This window comes from Gopherus evgoodei, chromosome 7 (assembly GCF_007399415.2).
Source record: "Gopherus evgoodei ecotype Sinaloan lineage chromosome 7, rGopEvg1_v1.p, whole genome shotgun sequence".
Lineage (NCBI taxonomy): Eukaryota > Metazoa > Chordata > Testudines > Testudinidae > Gopherus > Gopherus evgoodei.
This window is the reverse complement of record NC_044328.1, coordinates 80,386,869-80,407,775: the sequence shown is the minus strand read 5'-3', so window position 1 is coordinate 80,407,775 and position 20,907 is coordinate 80,386,869. Positions and strand designations below refer to the sequence as shown.

The following is a 20,907-nucleotide window of genomic DNA, read 5'->3' as shown; positions in this document are numbered from 1 at the left end:
ATACAACTGGCAACAGTTGTTGCCGGGGGGGGGGTGGGGGGGGGGAGAGGTGCATCAGATTACAGGTTCATTACAGCAGGTCAGCTTGGCAAACTGATTTGCCAGCATGAGATACATTGCATGTGTGGTTTTGAGAAGCGGCATGCTGTCAGCAATGTATTGGAGGAAATGCATGCTGTCATACATGCGTGGTTGCTCTCCTGCAGCTTTCATGGCCTCTGACAGAGGACAAAGCATCAAGCAGCAGCCCATGTCAGCTGTTTCGCATTCATATCCTGCTTCGCACTCCCTCAACCAAGCAGCACCAGAGCTTCTCTAAGGGAAGTCACCAAATGCTGACTTCATAATTATATGGCCTCCATCACGATACTATTTGAAATCATCAATGATTAATGAATGAACAATCAACATTAATGAATTTATCCTAATATCCCTGTAATTTACATACAGAAAACCGAAGTGTAGAGAGATTATGTGACTGTGACAAGACCACACAGGAAATCTGTGTCTCAGCCAGGAACTGAACACTGATCTCTTAAGGCCCAGTACCCTAACCACAAAGCCACCCCCTTTCTTCTCCTCTTTTTTGCCTGCATGCACTTCAGCTGGTCTTCCACTGCATGTAATGTTCTCCAAGAGATTCAGATGACGCTGACTGTCTTGCATCAGAAGCAGGAGATGGTGACACAACCAAACTGCATGCTCCACATGTTCCATCAGCTCAATAAGCACTGTCTTGCCTTCTGGGCTATACAATATATTGTGCTGCAAGAGTTCACAGACCCAGAAAGACAGTAGCCTGTATTTCATTGTGTCAGATTGGCCTCTTGAAAGGACTATGTGGCATCTAGAGACCAAAGCTTAACAAGCATTAGCTGGATCACTGGGCTGATCTGCCTACTAATGAAAAGTTCTATGGTCAAGTTATACAGCCAGTAAAATGATAACATAACTGCAGCACAAGGCAAAAACACACTATGGAAACTCAGAGGTAACAACCACCTCAGGAACAAGAGCACATAGCGAGATATGTGAACTGCAGATTTGAAAATAACCTGGTTACCTTCCTCCTGTTGAGGCAGACACCCTACAAAAGCAAAAATTAAAATACAGACCAAGTATATGCAAGGGGACCCTATCCTAAACTCTTGCCGCAGCATCCCAGTCAGACGAAAGGGCAGTAGCAGCTGCTCACATGGGAAGACCAGGTATGTGGAGCAGCCTGAAGGATTCTGAGTTTATTAACGTTTCCCCTGCAGGATTCAAATGAAGCCACCACTTCACAAACAGCAGATGGGTGGCTACAGAATACAGTTCTAGTGACTGCTAACACAGACCCCTTAAGAGGTCTCTTAAGATCCCTCAAGAGAGATGCAGGGCAGGAACTCTTCCACGTAACTGCCCCATCGCCTAGGCTGAACCCATTCCAGTGATTATTCCAAACAGCTTTAGGATACAGCAGGAGCTATAGACACTGGCCATCCGACCTCGTTCTACAAAAGCTATGTTGAGGATTTCATCAAAATTATTAAATCCCTGCTTCTGTCTAATTATCAAAAGAATGGCCGCATAACCATAGTAGTAGTTGGGAAGATGAGGACAACACAGAGTGAATAGTAATACATTCTCCAAGGCATGCCTCATGCAAGAAACTAAAACCTGCCAAATGCCTTACGAAGAAAACACACTTTCTACCCGGGGACTATTACCAATCAGTTGAACAGATGGGAGATGCTAGATAGCACGAGCATTCCCTACATCCCCCCAGTCGTCAGCTGGTGCAGTGTTGCCAATTTAGTCATTTTCCAACTCTTCCTGTAAATTCAAACATCCCCATTATTTAAATTCCTGGGGAAAACACTATGACAGGGGGTCCGCAACCTACCGCCGTGCGCAGCTGGCAACCAACCTCAGTGCGCAGCCGGCTGCGTTAACGGAACCCCAGGACGGCAGAGGCTGAGCAGGGCCGGCAGCCGGCACACCCCCTGGCTTCCCCCCCTCACCGCACTCAGGTTCTGCAGCTCCCAGGAGTGTGAGCTAGCAGGGCACAGGGCCCTGAGCCTGCTGCGGGAGGGGCAGCGGCTCCTCACACTCCTGGGAGCCGCAGAGCCCAAGCACAGCGAGAGGGGAAGCCGTGGAGTGCACGGGGACCACCGACCGCATGCATCTGCTGCAGGAGTCCCCCGTCCCCCGGTGGGGCACTGGGCTACAGCCCAGACAGGCACACCCCCTGGCTCCCCCCTCACTGCACTCAGTTCTGTGGCTCCAGAAGTGTGAGCTGCCGCTGCCCCTGCCCCTGCCGCAGCTCCCTCTGTCCCACTGCCTCAGCATTCACATGGAGTTTTGCCCCTATGTGGCGCCAACGTCGGACTGGCATGGGCTTGGTATGGGGAGTCCCAGGGGGCAGTCCGGGGGGTGGGTTGGATGGGTCGGGAGTTCTGGGGGTCCTATCGGGGGCAGGGAGTGGTTGGATGGGGCGTGGGAGTCCCTGGGGGTCTGTCTGGGGGCGCAGGTATGGATAAGGGTTAGGGAAGTCAGAGGACAGGTAGGTCCTAAGGGGGCAGTTGGGGGGGTTTCAGGAGGGGGCAGTCAGGGGACAAGGAGGCAGGGGGGGTTGGGGGTTTGACTGGGGCAATCAGGGTGGGAAGTGGGAGGAAGTGGATGGGGCAGGGATAGGGCAGGGCTCTCCCCTCTTTTTTGATTGTTGAAATATGGTAACTCTAGGCAAGGGGGAAGCCGGGGTGGGGGGACACATGGGGGCTGGCGCCCACATACATCCACTGCAGCCTGCAGGAGCCCCCAGGGGGGCGCCGGGCCACAGCCTGGGCAAGAGGAGTGGGGGGGCACAGCTGCTCCCCGCTAGCAGCGCCGCCGCCTTTGCAGGGCTGCTGCCCCCCTGCACCTGCAACGGCTCCTCCATGGCTGAGGTTCGCTGCTGTCGCCACAAGCAGGACTCTCTGGCTCTCCAGTGCCTCCAGAAGGCAGCTTCTCCCTGCTGAGCTGCTGCAGCGGCCCAAGCCCAGCAAAGCCAGTGAGTGGACTCGGGTGGGGGCCACCTGGGTGGGGTGGAGAGGGCTTGCGGAGGAGTGGGGGCTGTGCACCCTCCAGGGGAGTTCAGGGGGCAGGGATGGGGGAAATCTGATATGGGGAGCAGCCCCTGGGCATGGCTGGCCCCTTGGGTCTATAAAGGCTCGTCGGGATTTGCCCCTCAATGAACTGATGTTCATGGGGGGGGGGAGGCGGCGCAAGGTGGAAGTTTCATCTATTGCGCAAAATATCCTTGCACTGGCCCTGCTCCAGGGGGTGCGTGCACCCCTGGTTAAGAACCACTGCACTAAACTGATAAGATCTGCATTTTAATTTAATTTTAAATGAAGCTTCTTAAACATTTTTTAAAACTTGTTTACTTTACATACAACAATAGTTTGTAGACTTATAGGGAGAGACCTTCTAAAAACATTAAAATGTATTACCGGCACGCAAAACCTTAAATTAGAGAAAATAAATGAAGACTTGGCACACCACTTTTGAAAGGCTGCCGACCTCTGCACTATGATATTACCCTCAATGCTTGAGGGAGTGGCCTCTGGTGTAGTAATCTTGACCCTTGCATTAGCACAGGGGTTGGTAACCGGAGGCACACATGCCAAAGGCAGCACACAAGCCAACTTTTACTGGCGTGCTGCTGCCAGCCGGGATCCCGGCACCCGGCCCCCCTCAGCCCGCTGCCAGCCTGGGTGAACGGAACTCCCGGCCGGCAGCAGGCTAAACGGAGCAGGCGGCCAGGACTCCAGCTGGCAGGAGCCAGTGAACGGAAACCCCAGACCGCCAGCGAGCTGTGTCGCTTAGCCCGCCGCCAGTCTGGGGTTCTGCCCGACGGCTCCGCTCAGCCCACTGCCAGTCTGGGGTTCTGGCCACTGGACCCTTGCCAGCCGGGGTCCCAGCCCTGGCCCTGCTCAGCCCACTGCCAGCCTGGGTGAACAGAACCCCTGTCCAGCAGCAGGCTGGGCGGGGCCGGCAGCCAGGACCCCAACTGGCAGGAGCCGTCGCTGCCCTGCTCTGCCTGCTGACAGTCTGGAGTTCTGGCCACCAGCCCTGCTCAATCCGCTGGATGGTCTGGAGGTTCCGGCCGCCAGCCCCTTGCCAGCCGGGGTCTCGGCCACTGGCCCCGCTCAGCCTGCTGCTGGCCTGGGATACAGCCACCAACCCCACTCACCTCGCTGCTGGTCTGGGGTTCTGGCCCTGCTCAGCCCTCCTGCCGGCCTGGGGTACCGGCAGCCAGCCCAGGGCTCTGCTCCTGGCCTGGTCCCAGGGCTCTACAGCCCTTATAAAAAATTACACTACAATTACCTTAAAAACTTGAAAACTTTGTATATTACAGTAATCATTAAAACATGTATAATGTTAATAAATACATAGGTTTGATGAAACAAAGTAGTTGTACTTATGTGCCTATGCTTAATTTGTGTTTTCGATGATTTACCTTCTAAAAAATCTAACATGTCTCGCACGCCCAGAAAGGGCATCTTGCACCCCCAGGGGATGCGTGCACCCAAGGCTTTGGAGCGGAGCCCAGAGCTGGAGCGCAGAGCAGCCCCAGAGCAGTGGAGCTGCAGGTTTTTGCCTGGAGCTGGAGTGGAGCAGGAGCACAGCTCCAAAGCCCTGCATGCACCCCAGGTTAAGAACCACTGCACTAAATTGATAAGATCTACATTTAATTAAATTGTAAATTAAGCTCTTAAACATTTTTAAAACCTTGTTTACTTTACGTACAACAATAGTTTATATATAGATATAATATAGACATACAGACCTTCTAAAAACATTAAAACATATTACTGGCATGCAAAACTTTAAACTACAGTGAATAAATGAAGACTCGGCATACCACTAGCACCTGCTAAAACAGATACAGCAGCACAGAATACTGCCATGGGAGAGAGAGAGAGAGAGAGTGCGCCAATGAGAGCGCAGCTCAGGCTGGGGAAGGGGCTCAGAATGAACCTGAAGGGTGGTCGAGAGATAAGACGGAGGAAGGAGAAGAATCTACATGATAAGCTAGCAGAGAATAAAAGTAGGGAGTGAGAAGGAGAAAAGAAGGAAAATAGGAAAGGCATCAGGTCAGGAGAAGAAGAAAAAAATAAACCTGGGCATGGGAGCACGGTTAAAGAAGGGAAGTAGAAGGAAATAAAATCTACTCATGTACAGGAGAGAGAGCATCAAGGGGAAAAACTGAAAGGAAATTGAACTGATGAAAAAGGGAATTGATCAAAAAGTTGTTAGAGACAAAAACAGATCCTGAAAACATTAAAACGAAAAGGCCACCCAAAAAGGACCTAAAGCACATGAACAGAGAGAATGACTGTTTGAACATCTATTGAAGGAACACAGTCCAAAGGTGCCTAATGGACAAGTGAGGGTCCACCAGGTGAAGAAACCCTGCTTGTGGATAACCTTGGTGCAAAGAGGTACAACCACAGGAACACAATCTAAGGAGCGCTCCAAGCCAAAAAGAAGAAAAGGACAGCAAGAGTGGAGCTGGACTTACAGCCAAGGAGAGGAAAAGGTGATTCTCCTCTAAAGTGACACAGGATATTGCTGAGTGAACTCTTTTGTTTTTGTATTTGTAATTTTGGTTGCACTGGATACAAATGCAAAGATTAATCTTTATATTTTTGCAAACAAGCTCTGCAAAAGGATACATCTTCCAGAGAGGACTGTGGGCAGAGACCGGCCCTAAGAGTCTATTTACTGTAGACAGCAGCTGGTCCTTCCAGTATTAAGGGATCTTGAAATTACGGCCTTGCTGAATGCTCTCCTTCTTGCCCTGCATTATACACAATGCTGAAGGGTACCATCATTCTCCTGAGTGCCTTGGCTCAACTTCCTCACACTGAAAGGGTGCTGATACCAAATGTCTCATTATCAGTAACTTTAAAGAAGTGAGTCTACACTAAGGCTCACAAGTCTCTTTGCCCTACACCTGTATATCCCCTCCTGTAACTCCTGATGTCATATAAACTTCCCCTTTGTTCTTTTCCCCCTCCTCCCTCTTCTACAACTCAGTCTTCACTCTCCTCCACAATTTCCAGATGAAATTCTACAACGGTGGCTACCCTACTTTCACTGATAACTATTTTACGTTCACAAGAAGAGTGGTGGAACATGTTTAAATCAAAATCCAGTTTCTTGTTTGCAAACACTATTAATAGCATCACTCTGGGAAAACAGCAGGAGATGGTGAAATTACTTCCCATACTCACGTCTCCCTCGCCCCATCAAAAGCCCCAATGCTGATTATTAAATTGCTCCACACATAGCAGTGGATGTTGCACAGCTCTGTCAGGCTTTGGTAGAGTCCAGCTGACATGAACTGATGAACAGGCACTTGTACTCAAGTCTCCCATTTGCACAAGTTTCACCAAAATATCAGAGGTAGAACCACGCACCACCAATCCATTCTTTTTGAGAGCCTTTATAAAAACAGAATCCTATGTATTCCACAAGAACTGAATTCACCTGCTGCCACAGAACTAAACACCAGGATCTCAGCTTTCATTTTAAAAAAGCATTTCTTGTCCTTATGATTGTGAAGATAATTTGAAAATATGACTCAAGGGTAACTAGAGGATTATACACTTTGTTGCTTCTGTAGATTGAGCACATACCAGGTTCTCCTATGGCTGCCATCCCTCCCCTCAGGAGTTGTGTACCCTTCATTCCTCCTCCTCCTCCTTCTCCACCATGGCAGGGGTTTTGTATGCCTCCTTCTTTTTTCCCCTTGCCACAAACCAGGCATTTGTCCTTCATGTCCCCCTCACACTATACCATCTCCCCCTTGTTCCTCCATGCCATAGGTTTGGTGTGTTACCACCTCCCCATTCTCCTCATGCCAAGGTCCCTGTTTCTCCCTTCTCTCCATGCCATGAGCACTGTGTGCACCTTCAATCCCCCCTCTCTACCACCACTTTCATTTCTTTGGTTTCTGTTTTGTGAGGGAAATCTTTTAGGATGTCCACATTTTTAGAAACTATATTGGAAGAATCAGCACAGCTGAGATGGGTGAGTATATTGTTATGTTGGAATATTGTTGATGACAGCCAGCAACTGGTTCTACAATTACAGAGGTGATTGAAGCAGCTGGATCTGCTAATCTGTGTCCCCCATTTTCCCCATTCAAAGTTTTTACCAAAATCAACAAAGTTCTGCCTACTGATATTTAGACACAGTCCCTATGCAGTGGTGGTGTAGCCGTGTAGGTCCCAGGATGTTAGAAGACAAAGTGGGTGAGGTAATACCTTATATTGGACCAACTTCTGTTGAGGAGAGACAAACTTTCGAGCTACACAGGGATCTTCTTTCAGGTCTGGTAAAAGTACTCTGAGTAACAGAGGTAGAACAGATAGCTTAGGATAGTAGTTGGCCACATATTCTAAGATTCCTTTCAAGGCAAAGAGGCCCATTAACAACCATATAGTCATAGGGCGAAACTGAGGGTTAGTGGGTTACACGTTGTGGTAATAACCATAAACAGTCCCTGAAACTTTGGAATTGAACTGATACAGCCTTCAAAATTATTCAGACAGAAAAATACCATCAATTGAATTTAGACCTCACTTTGCTTGGCAACCAAAGTACTGATACCCTCTTGAGAAAGTACATAGCATTAAACAACAGGTTTAAGAGATGAGAACATTCCCATTCATCTCAATCAGAGCCTGTAGACTCTGATTCTGGCCATGGCATTTGGGTGGGGGAGGAAAATACCACAAAATTCAGCATTTTTGCTTCACAATTTCCCATTCTGCTGTAGCCGGGTGCACATCACTATATTTTCTGTCTCCCTGACTGCAGTGGCCTTTGGGTCTCTAGTGTTTCCCCTGTAGGGATTACAGTGAGGACAGCGTCCATGGCAACAGGCAGCAAGAAGCTGGAGAGTCAGAGCTGAAGTCAGTAGGACAACCAGAAGCAAGGCTGCCTGGAAAGATAAGCTTCTGAAGCGAGCCCCTCCATCCTTGATGTACACAGGGCCAAAGGGGAGAGGTGGCCCTGAAACCAGGCAGACTGCAGAAAATTATAGGAGCCAAGGCTTGTGGAGTGGAGCCAGGCCACCTGGAGAGCACAACAAAAAATCCTATCCTTAAAAATATCAATGAGCTTACACCAATTAGCATTGTCAACTGTGAGCCATAGTGCATGTGAAGGGGACAGGAATGCAGGCAATTACACACTAATAAAAATATTAACGTTGAGGAATTTAGAGTTGTTGCATTAGAATTTAGTCCAATTATTCCACAGAGCCTTGATTCATAACTCCTTTAAAAAGAGCAGCCATCATTCCAGCTACAACCAACATTCAGGAGGTTCCAGCTGAACAACACAACATGGGACTCAATATAAAAATTTTAAACACTGTTACCTTTATTCTCTTCCCTCCCCACACAACTTCCTAGTGGAGACATAGAAAAGGGACCTCTCAAGTGAAGGAGGATGAATGATCCCTTTGAGGCCCCAGGAGGGAATGACAAATAGGGCAGCAGAAAAGAGGGAGTCAGCGAAGGACCAACAGCCCCTGATTCTCCCGGCGGACGAGAAAAAAAAGGAAAGGGCAGGACTGAAGCAACCTGTCCAAGGCACTGCTCCTCACGCTCACCCTCCTTCCCTTGCCATTACTGTAAGAATTTCATCATGTGAACATGAACCATGTAATGCAATTACAAAAAAAGCTAATATTCTGAGGTGTTGTGATGCTTCCTAGGGTACCCAGGGTTGTGAGGTACCTCACTACCACCTATCTTTGGTGTGAGGAAGCCTTGTGTCTGCCTGATAGGAGTCAGCTCCCCAACTCCAGCAGCCACGGCAACCAGTCCTGCCCTTTAGCTCTCACAGGCCCAGCTGTCATTCTACAGGTTGGCAACAGACACACCCCATCCCTTCAGCCCTTCGTGCATCTCCCTGGAGTGTCCAATCCTGGTCTGCAGGGCACCTGCAATAGTTACTGATTCACTGCTTCCAAAGAAGCAATACTCCCCAGCTTACCAGTTTAACCCCTTAGATCACTGCTCTACTTAATTCTCAGCATCTGACAAAGCTCTTTGTAGCTTGAAAGCTTGCCTCACCTATAGAAACTAGTCCAGTGACAGATATTACCTCACTTACCTTATCTCTCCAGAATTTCCTCATATCAGCCCCCTTATAATGACATGTCCAGTTTAAAAAACACTTCCCCCACAATACATCACAGAAGGGGATCAGAGATTATCACCAGTTTCCTTCTTTTTCCTCTAGCCACTGATATCTCAGGCTCCCACTTCCTATGCCCACCCCTGCCAGTTTACTCCAGAGACATGAGTTATTACTTTATAACATAATGCAGACAATTTAAAGCATAGTTATATTCTCTAGGGATAGAAGTCTTCTTTCTTCAAGGCAAGTATGAGACAAGTAACAAGATGTGGTGTGAAGAAATTCTAAAAGTAGCTGTTAACTGTCCACCCATCAGCTTCCACAGAAAAAGATTCATTTCATCTGACATTCTGCATGCAGTCTCGTCAGATTTTTTTTTTCGGAGGGCGGGGGAGTAATAGACAGAGGAGGTACAAAATTTGCAATGGATCAGACAGATATGAAACTTCAAAGATACAGTATTTCTCTTTCAGAAGAGCCTACTTATTTTCATAGTATCTCTCATATATTTGAAAACTGTTTTCAGGTCCCACCCATTTCACCTGTTTTCTCATGACTAAACGTAATTTTTTTTTTTTAAGTTTTCCTCATAGATCAGGTTTTCTAAATCTTTTATAGTTTTTTTGCTCTCCTCTGGACCTAAGTTTCCTGTATGCTGCGCGACTGTGCAACAGCCTATTAGCACCATGCAGGCACTCAGGGAACCCGCCCAGGGGATCCCTCCCCTGGCCCCAACTGAGCCTGCGACCTGGAACTGCCACAGCCAGGGCCTGCCAAAACGGTGCAGCCCAACCCCAGAATGGTGTGGCCCAAGCCAGCCGGAGCGGATCCAGGCACAGCTGGATCAGCCCTACCTCAGCCCGGACCTGCTGAGGCCAGGGAGGGGCACCTATCCTGCAGCCCCAGAGCTCCCGCAGTGAGGAGAGGCACCAGAGCACCCTCCTGCATCCCAAACCCCTCATCTCCAGCCCCATCCCAGAGCCAGCACCCCCAGCCAGAGCCTTCGCCTCTGCACCCAACCCTATGTCCCAGCCCTGAGCCCCTCATCCCCAGCTCCACCCCAGAGCCCGCACCCCCAAGTGGAGCCCTCACACCCCTGCACCCCAACCCTCTAGCCCAGCCCTAAGCCCCCCCCACACACTTCAAACCCCTTGGCCCCACCCCATGAATTTTGTTACATGCACCAATAGGAAGGTGATGTGTCACACATCACGTCCTTATTGGTGCACATAACAAAATTCATTTCACACATGGGTGGAAAAAATTAGAGGGAACACTGCTCTGGACTCTCTCCAGTTTGTCCATTTTTTCCCTAAAGTGTGGCACCCAAACCTGGACATAGTACTTCAGCTGAGGCCTCATCAGGGCTGAATAGAGTGGAAAAATTACCTTCCATGTCCTACATAAGACACGCCTTTAACACATCTGTGACCTAGGGATCACTTGGTCCCAAATGGCAGATAGTTTTACAGGGATCCCCTGGGTTGGATATCTGCATAATAGTTTACCAAAGCTGCATGTGAAGTCTCCACCAAGACACCGCTGCCGCTGGGCATCTTAATCATTGTGAAATGTACATACGGATAATATTAAGGAGTATTATACTGAAAAATATGTTCTTAAGGTCCTGGAGTTAAGGCAGGTCACCAGGAGGAGACATACCGCAAAAATGTTCCTTTCAGGCAGAGGTAACTGACATCTCCATGTGCATTCCCAGCTGGGGCAGAGAGGACTGCAAAATCTAAGAGGAAATTACAAGAAGAAACAAACAGCAGCAGATGTACTATTTCTGAATAAAAACAAAGGCTTGGAGTACAGAGAGACATACTGAAACCTTCGCCTAGGTGGTTTCTCAGATTGGCAGCGACCCTATGGGTTTTTTTGCCTTCCTCTGCAGCATGGGGCACCGGTCACATGCAGGTTTAAACGAATGTAAATGATGATTCTCTGCAGCATGAAGTTTTTTAAATCATGATTTGAGGACTTCAGTAACTCAGCCAGAGGTAGGGATCTACTATATGGGTGAGTGGGTGAGGTTCTGTGGCCTGCAATGTGCAGAAGGTCAGACTAGATAATCTTGTTGGTCTCGTCTGACCTTAAAGTCTGTGAGGTAAACTGACAGCGTACATGTCTCAGCCTTACAGATTGGCTGTAAAGCACTACTAGGATTTTTGGTGACCAATACTCTATTAGATACAAGGTTATTTTGTTAATGAAGTCTACACTCTAGAATGCATGTTATAATTTTATTTTACACTAAGGCTGTTGATTAAATGCAGCTAATTCACGCAATTACTCAAAAGAATTAATCACATTTTCTTGTAAGTTGCATGACTGTGCAGCAGGCAATCAAGGGCCACACAGGCAGGAGAGACAACCCTCCCCCAGCCCAGCCCAGCCCCACCAGAGCTGCCACAGCTTTGGAGAGGCTCCCTTCCCCCAGCCCGGCAGAGCCAGAACTGTCGCAGCCAGAGAAAGGCGCCTCTCCCGCAACCCCACTATAGCTGCCGCGGGGCGCCACAGCTTGGGAGAGGTGCCCCTCCCCCAGCCCAGCTCCATCAGAGCTGCCACAGCTTGGGAGAGGTGCCCTCCCCCAGCAGAGCAGAAGCTGCAGCAGCCATGGAGAAGCACCTCTCCCCTGGCCTGGCCCCAAGCTGCTGTGGTAAGAGAGGCTATGCCCCAGCCCTGAGCCCCCTCCTGCATCCTAAACTCCGAACCCCTCATCCCTAGCCCTACCCCAAAGCCCACACCTCCAGCCAGAGCCCCCCTGCACCGCAACCCTCTGCCCCAGACCTGAGTCCCCTCTCACACTACGAAGCCCTTAGCACCACCCCCAACAAACATCACCTCCATATTGGTGCATATCAAATTCATTCCGCACAAGCGCATAAAAAATTACAGGGAACACTGATCACAATTTAAAAAATTAATTGTGATTAATCGCAGTTTTAATTGCACTGATAAACAATAGAATACCAGTTGAAATTTATTAAATATTTTGGCTGTTTTTCTACATTTTCAAATATATTGATTTAACTTACAACACAATATAATGTGTACAGTAATCACTTTATATTTTTATTACAAATATTTCACTGTAAAAATGATAAATAAAAGAAATTGTATTTTTCAATTCACCTCATACAAGTACTATAGTGCAATCTCTATCCTGAAAGTGCAACTTAGAAAGGTAGATTTTTTGTTACATAACTGCACTCAAAAACAAAACAATGTAAAACTTCAGAGCCTACAAATCCACTCAGTCCTACTTCTTGTTCAGCCAATCACAGAGAAACAAATTTGTTTACATTTACAGGAGATAATACTGCCCACTTCTTTTTCACAATATCACCAGAAAGTGAAGAACAGGCATTTGTATGGCACTTTTGTAGCTGGCATTGCAAGGTGTTTACGTGTCAGATATGCTGAACATTTGTATGCACTTTCATGCTTTGGCCACGATTCCAGAGGAGATGCTTCCATGCTGATGATACTCTTTAAAAAAAAATATGCATTAATTAAATTTGTGACTGAACTCCTTGGGGGGGAATTGTATCTCTCCCTGCTCTGTGCTTACCCACATTCTGCCACGTATGGTAATAGCAGTCTAGGATGACGACCCAGCATCTTGTTCATTTTAAGAACACTTTCACTGTAGATTTGATAAAACGTAAAGAAGATACCAATGTGAGATTTCTAAAGACAGCTACAGCACTCGACCCAAGATTTAAGAATCTGAAGTGCCTTCCAAAAATCTGATGAGGACGGGGTGTGGAGCATGCTTTCAGAAGTCACAAAAGAGCAACACTCAGATGGGGGAACAGCAGAACCCAAACCACCAAAAAAAGAAAAACAACCTTCTGCTAGTGGCATCTGACTCAGATGATGAAATGAACTGCATTGATCTCCACTGCTTTGGATCGTTATTGACTGGAACCCGTCATTAGAATGGACACAAGTCCTCTGAAATGGTGGTTGAGGCTGAATATGAATCTTTAGCACACCTGGCACATAAATATCTTGCACAGTCAGGGTCAAGGTTCCTTCCCCACTCTGAACTTTAGGGTACAAATGTGGGAACCTGCATGGACACTTCTAAGCTTAATTACTAGCTTAGATCTGATAACTCTGCCACCATCCAGAATTTCAGTGCCTGGATCACTTCTTGTCCCCCCTCAAAACCTTCCCCTCCCCGGGCAGCCTTGAGAGGCTTCACCAATTCCCTGGTGAACACAGATCCAAACCCCTTGGATATTAAAATAAGGAGAAATTAACCATCCCCCCTCCATTCCCCCCACCAATCCCTGGTGAGTCCAGATCCAATCCCCTTGGATCTTAAAACAAGGAAAAATCAGTCAGGTGCTTAAGAAGAAAGCTTTAATTAAAGAAAGAAAAGTAAAAAAAATCATCTCTGTAAAATCAGGATGGAAAATACTTTACAGGGTAATCAGATTCATATAGCCCAGAGGAACCCCCTCTAGCCTTAGGTTCCAAGTTACAGCAAGCAGAGGTAAATCCTCTCAGCAAAAAAGGGACATTTACAAGTTGAAAAAACACAAATAAAACTAATCCGCCTTGCCTGGCTATTACTTACAATTTTGAAACACGAGAGACTGATTCAGAAAGATTTGGAGAGCCTGGATTGACGTCTGGTCCCTCTTAGTCCCAAGAGCGAACAACACCCAAAACAAAGAGCACAAAGACTTCCCTCCATCAAAATTTGAAAGTGTCTTGTCCCCTTACTGATCCTCTGGTCAGGTGTCAGCCAGGTTTACTGAGCTTCTTAACCCTTTACAGGTAAAAGAGGCATTAACCCTTAACTATCTGTTTATGACAGTTAGCTATAACAGTGCCATGTGAACACCTGTTCTCACTTTCAGGTGACACTGTAAACAAGAAGCAAGTAGCATTATCTCCTGCAACTGTAAACAAACTTGATTGGCTGAACAAGAAGTAGGACTGAGTGGACTTGTAGCACTAAAGTTTAACATTGTTTTATTTTTGAATGCAGTTATTTTTGTATATAATTCTACATTTTTAAGTGCAACTTTCATGATAAAGAGATTGCACTACAGTACTTGTATTAAGTGAATTGAAAAATACTATTTCATTTTTACAGTGCAAATATTTATAATTGAAAATAAAGTGAGCACTGTACATTTCATATTTAGTGTTGTAATTGAAATCAATATATTTGAAAATGTGGAAAACATCCAATCACATGGTTAATCCTTTCAATCGCTTCACAGCCTTATTTTACACATAATCTTTGAATTCTTCATTCACTATTACTTGAATCTCTATGCTTCATTAAATAAACACACCCTTGATTTCACTATAATAGATCAAAGTGCTGTGAGTTAAGTGGAGCAGTGATCTAAGGTAAAACTGGTAAGCTGGGAAGTACTGCTTCTTTGGAAGCAGTGAATCAGTAAATACTGCAGGGAGATGCACCCATTGCTGGTGGAGTTGGGGAGCTGATCCCTGGCAGGCTAAGACAAGGCTTCCTCACACAAAGCGTACGCCTATCCGGCGGGTAGCAATCGATCTATCAGGGATCGATTTATTGTGTCTCGTCTGGACGCAATAAATCGACCCATGAATCAACGCCCATACTCCACCTCAGCAAGAGAGTAAGCAGTGTCGATGGGGGAGCCGTGGCAGTCAACTAGATGCCGTTAGGACGGCCAGGTAAGTCGAACTAAGATACTTCGACTTCAGCTACGCGAATAGCATAGCTGAAGTTGCGTATTATCTTAGATCGATCCCACACCCCTCCAGTGTAGACCAGTCCTAAGTGTAGGTGGTAGCAAAGTGCCTCACAACTATGGGTACTCCCAGGAAGGGTGTCAACTCCTCAGAATGACATGCCAACCAAGTGATGTAATTACAAAAAAGGTTAATGTTCACTTTGTGATTTATTATAATCCCAATCCGTTTCTGCAGTAGTACTGCCTATCCAGTTACTACCCATTTTGTAGTTGTGCATTTGATATTTTCTTCCTAACGCTTTGTCTACACTAGCACTTTTACAGCAAAACTTTTGTCAGTCAAGGGTGTGAAAAAAAAACCCACCCTCGACTGACAAAAGTTTCACTGACAGAAGCGTTTGTGTGGCCCGTGCTATGTTAGCAGGAAAGACACTCTCCCGCCAACATAGCTACTGCCACTCATTAGGGGTGATGCAATTATGCCGGAGGGAGAGCACTCTCCTGCTGGCAGAGAGCAGCTACACAGTAGTGCAGCTGTAAGGTCTGTAGTGTAGACACAGCCCACCTGTACTTTGTACTTGTCTTTACCGAATTTCATCTTGTTGATTTCAGACCAATTCTCCAATTTGTCAGGGTAAAATACTTGCAACCCCTACCACCTTGGTGTCATCCGCAAATTTTATAAACACACTCTTCAGTCCATTATCTGAATCATTCATGAAAATATTGAATAGGTATTGAATCCAGGACAGACCCCTGCAGGACCCCACTAGATACATTAAGGGGAGGGATAGCTCAGTGGTTTGAGCATCGGCCTGCTAAACCCAGGGTTGTGAGTTCAATCCATGAGGGGGCCACTTAGGGATTTGGGGCAAAAATCATGCTTGGTCCAGCTAGTGAAGGCAGGTGGCTGGAAATGACGACCCTTCCAGTTCTATGAGAGAGGTATATCTCCATCCTCCCCAGTCTGACAGTGAACCGATGATTTCCCACTTGCTTTTCAGATTCTTGTAATAGACTTTATGCTCAGGAAAGATAAAAAGAGAGCAATCTAAGCTAGGGCTCCCAACACTGTTGACATGATCCACTACAAAAAGCTAGAAAAACAGCCTTCACCATCGTCCAGTATGGGGCAGAAACCATATCATCTATATTACCCTCCATTTTTGGTCCCCCATTTAGAAAATTATATTGGGCTTAATACCCCACTTGATCCCATTCACTGTCCCAATACTGTTCAAAGATGATGCTGTCCTAATAAGATATCAGATCAACTTTTTCCACAGTCCAGATTATGTTCACACTGACCCTTTGTCCAATTTATCTTTTAAAGATGGCAAGCTCTCTGGGGTAGAGACTGTCTCTTCATGTATGTCTGTACAGTACCTAACAAAACGGAGCCCTGATCTTGATCAGGCCCTGGGGTACTACCATAACAAATGATAAAAACCTTAACTACAGACATAACTTCCGCTCCACCAAAAAGAGTAGTAGTCTGACTTGACTATACAGGCCACAGATCCAAATACAAACTCACAAGACCAGATAGAGATCCCCTTGTACTGTTGACAGAATAAAAGTGTAACTGCAGGTTACATGGCTGTACAGAATAGACTTAATTAAGCTACAAACAAAACGCATGTTTGTTTCATGAAACAATTAAGCAATGTCCTCCCAATAGTAAGGGAAGCAGTATAAATATTGGTTTGGAATTCTGAGAAAAGTTTCAGAATGAGGTTTTTCAAACTACAACTTAATTTCCTCAATTTCAAATGTCTGTTATACAACCCCATTTCAATAGGTTCTACATATATAACTACATTAAAAAAAAACAGTTGCAGTTAGTTACTCAAGAGTCAAAAAAAGTAGAATTTTTTGTGTGAACACAAGTTTAACTCTCCCCCCAGTACATATGCATCATGTGTTACAACTTATTCTAGGCACTGGGGCTACAGAGTTAGACTCAAATTCTTCCCCTATTCATAGAGGATATGTCACTATTGACAATAAGTTTCTACAAAGATCCAGTGTCGAATTATGCATTAAACTATTTATAAAATTACTGCTGTATTCAGCACTGTTCAGGAGAGAAAATACTGTACTCTTTCAGTCCCAGTCCTTTCCACTCATCATTTGGCCATCTGAGAGTGCAATTATCTAATATGTACACAATTGCACCATGTGTCCAAATTATTAAAGCAACTGCACATCTAAATTATGTGAACTCATGGGTACTAACAGTAGACAAGGCAGCTCAATGCATCTACAGACCATCGAAATGCTGCATTAATCTGAAACTCAGGTTACATTCAAAAGTCTATTTTCATACCCACAAAAACCAGAATGAAACTTAATTTCTGCAGTGTTAATCTATTACAGAAGCTTATCAAGCAGACAAAGTCTGACACTCCAGGACTATGGTTCATGCCATTCCAAAAACATACACAAGTTTCATATAACCTAAGATACAAGCTTTACATCTATATTAGCAATTATCATAAATATGAATGTTAGACTGCAGAAACACCCGTATTATATGGCATCATACAATAGGCGTTAAATCTTATCCGTGCACATTCCAATTGGCCTGGCAACAGACACTGAGCCAGCAGGGCCACAATCCAGCTTCACTGCAAGCCCTCACGCACTAATACACCCTGATGTTTTCTTCACTCAACCCTTAAAAATTATCTATGCCGTCTCCAGGTCCAATACCTCCAGGGCTATGAACTGAAACATTCCAGCTCCACAGCAATTTACCATACAGCACCCTGACTAGGAACCCCACACAAGGAGAACCCCTTTAAGCCCACTGCAAACTCTGTAATCATCTCACCTTCACCAAAAGCAGCTGGAATCCCCCATAGCCAACTGCCTCCCCAAAAATGGCACGTTCCTAGCCAGGACCCTGCATTACCAAACTCCCTGAGGCTGAGCACTCTCTTGACAGACCCCTCAAGTCCCACCCTGTCCCCCAAACCAGAATCCTGCAGGCTACCCCCATGAGCTGAATGCCCATCCCAACCCAAAGATGGATGTCTCCCCCCGCAAAATGTCACAAGCAGGAAAATCCTGCTGACCCCCTCTCCCCCCACAGCCATACTTTCACACACACCACAACCACACCTCAAACAAGAGTGCCTCTCCATGGCTAATCCCCAGTAAAGCCCCTCACACATGAGCCCTCATCAAGGCCATGATGATTAACCTCCCATCACCCCACTATGACCCCCTCCTCCAATGAGACCTGAAGGGCAAACCCCACCATACATAGAGACCCCCTGAGAACTTGCATAACCACCACACATATCCCCCGTTGAGAACCCACATAATTAATGCCTTCTAGTGCCCCTGCCCCCTACCAGGAGCCTGTGTGCGCGACGCCCCCACTCTGAGCACCACAACCACGCCCATACGCACGCACGCACATACAAACCCCGCAAGCAGGAGCCCACATGCCCAACTTCCCCCCCGCCCCCGTGAGCACCTCCCCCCTACCAAGAGCCCAAATGCCCAATAACCCCCACTCCTAGTAGCCCCTGCCAGGAGCCCACCGGTTTCTACCTCCAACCCCCAGCACTGCCCCAGGACACTCGACCTTCCCACTCCCTCCAGCACCGCCCTCCCTGCAAGTCATAACCCCCCACACACACTTCCCTCGAGCGCCCCCCCCCCGCACGTCCGATCCCCCCCACACACAGCCCCTCCAGCGCCCCCCCGCACGTCCGACCCCCCACAACACACACCCCTCCAGCGCCCCCCGCACGTCCGACCCCCCCACACACCCCTCCAGCGACCCCCGCACGTCCGACCCCCCCACACACACTCCTCCAGTGCCCCCCGCACGTCCGACCCCCCCCACACAGACCAACGCCCCCCCCACATGTTCGACTCGCCCACCCAACGCCCCGCCCCCCGCCGGGAGCCCACATGCTCGGCGCCCATCCGCCGTGAACCCAGCCGCCCCCCGCGAGTCCCCCAGCGCCCCGCCCGCGCTCCGCGTGCCCCGCCGCCAGGCAAGCACGGCCTCGCCTGCGCACGGAGCCGGAGCGGATCGGTGCCGCTCGCCTCTGCCTGCCCTGGGGGTGGGTTGGGAGGGTCTTGCGGCTCCCGCCCTAGCCAACACCCCAGCACAACCGGGCGCCCCCTCACCTCAGACACCAACGGAACCGCCGCCCCAGGCCTGCTGCAGCGCCGAGAGGAAACCGGAACTTCCGGGGCGGTGCCGCCTAACGGCACCATGGGACACAGAGTCCGGGCGCGCCGCCGCACTACCACCCCTGGCATGCACTGCATAGCCGCCGGCCGCCGCCGCGATGCGAGGGCTCATGGCGGACTACAGTTTCCCAGAGTGCTTGGCAGGTCACGCACGGAACTCTCGCTTCTACGCTGCAAGAGTCGGAGGCATGCTGGGGGATGTAGTTCTACCGCGTAGGCCCTGGACAAGAGGACGCTCGGCAGTGGCCGTAGTCATCGCAGAACCATATGGTCAGGAGGGGCTGACACCGATCTGGGCAGCTCTTCCCTTAGCAGCCAGGCAGTTCCGATGAGCCTCCGCACACACACAGCATCCATGTAGGCCTGTGCAGAGTCCCCCCTAAGGCAGCACCCAGGCAGGCCACCCATTCTGCTGGCACTGGCTCTAAAGCCCCAGCTCCCAGAGGCAAGTGATTCCATGCAACTCCTCACCGACATTAAAAGACAGGGTGTTTCTGTGCCTGACGGTTTGCAATGCGGCAAATAAAGAACAAAAAAATATGATTTCAAAACAATCTCAATATTTTGGGGGACTGCCTCTTGCTTTTTGAAAGTTTAATGTTGGCAAATACCACAAATGACAATTGTGGAACACAGCCATGAATCAGTGTGAAGGCAATTGCCAATAAAACACATGACAAGAGAGAGAAATGGGATGGCAAGAATGTAAATTACTTCCCTAATAAATCATGGGCAGGGCTACAGAAATGACTGATTGACAAGGAGAAGCATAACAAGACATTGGCAAATCTGAGAGCCATAGACACTGATCTCAGTGGAGCTGCAGATTTGGGCTTTCGTGGAGCTAGAGCAATGTCTGGGTGCTGCACTAGACTCGTTTGCAGTGAGTAGGCACTTGCATTATACATCCATATCATAAGTCACTCTCCAAACCTGGTGGTTATTAAATCACTGGCCTCTGCTCTCTACTGATATGCAATGGTTCCACCTGACATGATGCTGTCATTACCTTCCACTAACATCACTCATATGTTTGACCCTCTGGAGGATATAAAAGGTTCTAGCTAGTGGTCTTGCCCATTTCATTTGATCTCAGCTCTTGCTTTGGGATTTGCTAATCATAGAATATCAGGGTTGGAAGGGACCTCAGGAGGTCACCCAGTCCAACCCCCTGCTCACAGCAGGACCAATTCCCACTAAATCATCCCAGCTAGGACTTTGTCAAGCCTGACCTTAAAAATCTCTAAGGAAGGAGATTCCACCACCTCCCTAGGTAACCTATTCCAGTGCTTCACCACCCTCCTAGTGAAATAGTTTTTCCTAATATCCAACCTAACCTCCCCCACTGCAACTTGAGACCATTAGTCTTTGTTCTGTCATCAGGTACCACTGAGACAGTCTAGATTCATCCCCTTTGTAACCCCCTTTCAGGTAGTTGAAAGCAGCTATCAATCCCTCCTCATTCTTCTCTTCTGTAGACTAAACAATACAGTTCCCTCAGCCCCTCCTCATAAGTCATGTGATCCAGCCCCTTAATCATTTTTGTTGCTCTCCACTAGACTCTTTCCAATTTTTCTATATCCTTCTTGTAGTGTGGGGCCCAAAACTGGACACAGTACTCCAGATGAGGCCTCACCAATGTTGAATAGAGGGGAATGATCACATCCCTCGATCTGCTGGCAATGCCCCTACTTATACAGCCCAAAATGCCATTAGCCTTCTTGGCAACAAGGGCACACTGTTGACTCATATCGAGCTTCTCGTCCACTGTAACCCCTAGGTCCTTTTCTGC

The 20,907-nt window shown here is 47.7% G+C and overlaps 1 protein-coding gene across 1 annotated transcript in view; it reads right to left on the bottom strand.

Moving 5' to 3' along the window:
- Positions 1 to 19,128, bottom strand: part of RBM6 (RNA binding motif protein 6) — a 135,553-nt gene extending 116,425 nt beyond the window's left edge. Inside the window, 1 exon segment of the mRNA XM_030569477.1 lies at positions 19,050 to 19,128. The gene's annotated coding sequence lies outside the window, so the exon portion shown is untranslated.
- Positions 19,129 to 20,907: the final 1,779 nt, after the last annotated feature.